This window comes from Oryzias melastigma, linkage group LG23 (genome assembly GCF_002922805.2).
Source record: "Oryzias melastigma strain HK-1 linkage group LG23, ASM292280v2, whole genome shotgun sequence".
Lineage (NCBI taxonomy): Eukaryota > Metazoa > Chordata > Actinopteri > Beloniformes > Adrianichthyidae > Oryzias > Oryzias melastigma.
Genome location: NC_050534.1, coordinates 15,145,259 through 15,149,874, shown reverse-complemented (window position 1 = coordinate 15,149,874; position 4,616 = coordinate 15,145,259). Strand labels below are relative to the sequence as shown.

General features: G+C 31.0%; 1 protein-coding gene across 1 annotated transcript in view; it reads left to right on the top strand.

Annotated features, from left to right (window-relative positions):
* Positions 1-221: 221 nt before the first annotated feature.
* The window catches only part of impdh1b (IMP (inosine 5'-monophosphate) dehydrogenase 1b), an 87,256-nt gene continuing 82,861 nt past the window's right edge, over positions 222-4,616 (top strand). Inside the window, exon 1 of the mRNA XM_036210336.1 lies at positions 222-301. The gene's annotated coding sequence lies outside the window, so the exon portion shown is untranslated. The remainder of the gene's footprint in view (positions 302-4,616) is intronic.

Below are 4,616 nucleotides of genomic sequence, written 5' to 3'. Positions count from 1 at the left end.
TAATTAGTTAGATTACTAAATTACTTGATTTATAACGCCGTTAGTAACGCCGTTATACTTAAACGGCGTTAGTCCCAACACTGGTGTTACATGGTTTCTCAATAAAAGAAGTTCTCGTTTCATTTTGGCCACTAGGTGGCGATCGCGCTATAGCAGCATCGCACCTTATTCCAGAAGAAGAAGAAAGTACGAGCAAAAAACTGTTTTATTATATTATTTTTATATATTATGTAAATGGTTTTAGACCACAAATGGTTATTTAAAGAAAATATTTCCGGAAGAGTTTGGAAAATTCGTGCCTGTGAGTATATAAAGATATTCATTTAGTCAGCAATGTATGTTTAGATCGACTGAACGTTAGCATTAGCCGTCCAATGGGAAATTCCATTAATAGTTAGCATCAAGCTAGCGGACTTTAGCTTTATGTGCTAAATTGAGGGTTTATTTTTATGAATCAATTATTTGTTTATCTTAAATCGATTCAAATCGATTTTTATCAACCTTTACTACCTTTACTATACCAGGGTTCTACTCCTCTACTCTTCTGATGCTTTCTGGCTAAAGCAAAAAAGGTTTTTTAATTTAAAAAATCATCTGTAAACTAACTCCAACTTTATTAAACTCATTCCCAAATACACAAGTAGAGTTTGTATCACAAGTTGCACTAAAACTGGATTTTTACTTTATGTGTATCAGATTATGAGGCAGATTTGTCTATATAGGATTTTAAGTGCATGATTAAAAAACACTAATAATCTTGTTTAAGTTTGGTTAGTTAGGTTTATAAATTTACATCTAAAAAAAGTGCTTTTTTTGTTTAATTTATTTTTTATTGCTGCTGACACAAATGACTACCTTTTCTCAATTAAAATGAACCTATCTACATTCCTCCAATTTAGAATAATTTGAAAATCCAGAACACACCTTAGGTAACGTGTCGAACAGGATAAATATTTATTGAACACTCTAAAACTAAATTTTAAAACTTTAAAAACTGTAAAAACTTTTTAAATAACAATGACTAAAAACAGGCAGGAATATTATTCAAGAATAAATCCTTGAATAACTTTCAATATTTTACTTTCCATAAAAATATATTAGTCAAAATTATATAAGTAAGAAATAAGCGCAAGATAATTAAAAAAACAACAATAAAAAAAATTAATTCTTATTTTTATTTATTTATTTATGCCTCATTTTCCTCAAATTTATCTTCATTTTATATATTTTGTTTTTGTTGTTTCTCTCTGCATTTGTTCTCTCTGTTTGTAATCACTCAAAAGGGGATAGTTTTATAGTTCAATGTTTACATTTTCTTATAAAATATGATCCCATGTGACACGCGGGTGTCTTTTATTTTGAATGTGAACCTTTGTCAAAAGTCATAAACTGATTCATATTTTGAAAAAAAAAGTATTTTCTCTTTGTATTCATGTTTTATTTATGACACAGAAGAAAAAAGTTGATTTTTATGTATCACAATAGTAACACAAACATCTTATTTTTACTAAAGAGGAGGTGAGACTTTGTGTCTCTGACTAAAAAATTCACCCGCATGTTTTTTAAGTGTTTAAGATTCCAGATAAAACAACGTCAGAAAGACCAAAAAAAAAAAAAAGAACTGTGAAAAATAAAAACTACGTAAAATATGAGTAACTTTTCCGTGTCAAAACAGGATATAGTGGAAATACATTAGTTGTTTTGGAAAAAAAGTCGACCCCAAAAGTTGACGTGTTGTCAGATATGTTTTAACACAAAACCGCCTGAAGAGGTTTTTAGTTTGGTGAAGACGTGAGCAAACAAGAGATCTGATGTTTCCCAGGAAATACGAGTAACATTTGGGAGTTAAAGTTGCCTCTGGCTCTCCTTTTAATCCAGAGGTGAAGATCTTTCCCAAATAACTCTACATTTAATCTCAGCAAACATACCTGTGTACAGGTATGATGACGGTACATCAAAAACAAGGTCAGCACAGGTGAAAGCTTGCTACTAGAAAAGCTGTCTTTACGGTCTGTAAGCAGAACACAAAATACAAGATTATGGAGAAACGTGTTGAGAAATGCTGGGAGATTACAATACAATGATACTCTATGAGTCATGGTTGCTCATTTCGCTTTCTCGTCCAAAAAGGCCCCAAACACTTTGCATGTCGCTTCATCATATTTTTGCAGTGATGCATGTGAGGGGTTGTACTCTTTAAGTTTCTTTTCAGTTTTGTCACATTTTGTGTCTTCCTCTCAATAGTTCCACCATTTTAAAGCTAAAAATCCTCCCCATTTATTTTTATTTCAGTTTTGTTGGTTTTTTTTTTATCCTTCACTTTGTATTTTGGGGGCAAAAAATAGCATTTTGTGACACAAATTACTGTTTTTAGGCAAAGTTAGCAATTTTTTGGCACAAATTGGTATTTTCTATCCACAAATTAGTGTTTTGTGGGCAAAAATTTGTATTTTGTGTGTACAAATAAGTATTTTGTGGACAAAACATTGTATGTTGTAGAACAAAAATGTGTTTTATGGGAAAAAAATAGTACTTTGTGGCACAAATTACTGTTTTGTGGGCACAAGTTAGCAATTTTTGGCACAAATTTGTATTTTCTATCCAAAAATTTGTATTATGTGTGGACAAATAAGTATTTTATGGACAAAACATTGTATATTGTAGAAAAAATGTGTTTTGAGGGAAAAAAATAGTATTTTGTGGGCACAAATTGATATTTTCTATGCACAAAGTTGTATTTTTGCATCCAAAAATGAGTGTTTTGTGGGTAAAATTAGTACTTTGTAGAAAAAAATTAGTGTTTTGTGGGGGAAAAAATAGTATTTTATGAGCAAAACTTTACATTTTGGGGAAAAAGGATTTTTTTTTTATCCTTGTGTTCATGTTTCATTTCTGCCAAATAAATAAATAAACTGTTTAGTTATATCAAAATAAATAATAACATGTTATGAAAACTGTTTATGAATCCTCTGTGTTCTGATGATGAAAACTTGGACGCTAAAAAAAATTTGTTAATCAAAGAAATGATTCAAATGTGATGTATTGTGGTCTATATTCACCCTCTAGGGCAGGGGCGGAGCTACAGGGGGCCTAGGGGTTGCAGTTGCCCCCTCTAATTTTTGAATCAATATCAGTATAATTATTGACAAAAGTTAAATTATCAATACAGGCTTCTTTAAGCATGGCTAAAATGACAGTAGCAACATTTTAAAAATTAAAATAAAACGATAAAAATAGTAGAAATGTGAGATTTTTTATTCTTTTATCCACTTTTCTGCCCTCTTCTTATTCTTTCATATAAAATGTTGTAACTCCGCCCCTGCCCCTGAATAAATGAAGTTGTTTAAATTTGAATCTAGTGAGCAAACATTTTTATCTAGTTTTCACGAAATTTTCTATGAAAAATTTCTAGGACCACTGGATTTTGGAATCGTAGATTCGGACACCCCCCAAAAAAGCCAAACGCCCTGTAATATTTCAGTGTTACAGTGAAATTTGGGAGAAATACATACAAAATAAATATCAACCCAATAAGTAGATACATGTAAAAAGACTTTAGTAATAAATAAAGTTTTGTGAATCTTCAAAAACACTATTTTTAATCATTTCTGGATGCATTTAAGAATGTCAGAAATTCTGTTTTGTGCTTTTAAAAGTCCTTCAGTGGTTTTTTTTTAAGGAAGAGAGAAACGTTATAATTTAGAAGATGTTTTTATTTTTGAATCTTGCAGAAAGAACAAATGCAAAATGGAGATGTCGTGCTTTTAGAACAAAAGTTTGGGAAAAACAACTAAAGAAAACTGTAAAAATATAAAAATACAATTGGTCAATACTACTGAAATTAAATGTATTAGTAAATATGTATCTATGTCTATGTTTATATATACTGTAAAAAAGTGAAAAAATTGTATCAATGAACCAAAGTTCTGTAATTTTTTACATTAGTTTTTATCAAATTACATTTTTAAGTTGAGTAAACCATGAACTCGAAATTTTAATTCAATGAAAACTAATAATTTTGAATGTAAAAAATGACAAAACCTTCGTTAATTGATCCAATTTTTCACTTTTTACACTGTATCTGTATAGGACTACAGTCAGATATCTCAAAATCTCTGTGTCCGCTCTGAGACATTTCGAGGTCACACGATGGCAGCAACAGGTAACACCTTTACAAAATTGGGCGACAGCTGGGCGTCCATAGGCCGGATCGCCGCCTGGGACCAGCTCTGACTGGACGACCTGTGTCTGCGTCCATATCAAGTGCCACCATGCGATAGATAAAAAGTGGTTCACTCTGCATACCTGATGGCCACTGTCAATGTCCATGACCAAAAAATCTGGCAGCGGCAATAAATCTTGAAAATTCTACCGATGCTTCCCAATCTCGCAGTGGCAGTAGTATATGAAGTACCATATAAAGTATATTAATTTGCTGCTTTAAGTTATAGTTTTCACAGTGATTCTTTGTTGAATATACAGAAATACATTAAGAACAAACTTTATGCAAAACAAACGTTTTTTACCTGTGGCTTTTACAGTGTAACGCACTTTTTAGCTCAATAATTTTCAGTTAATTTGACAAAATATTGATGAACGTTAATTTATTTTCAACA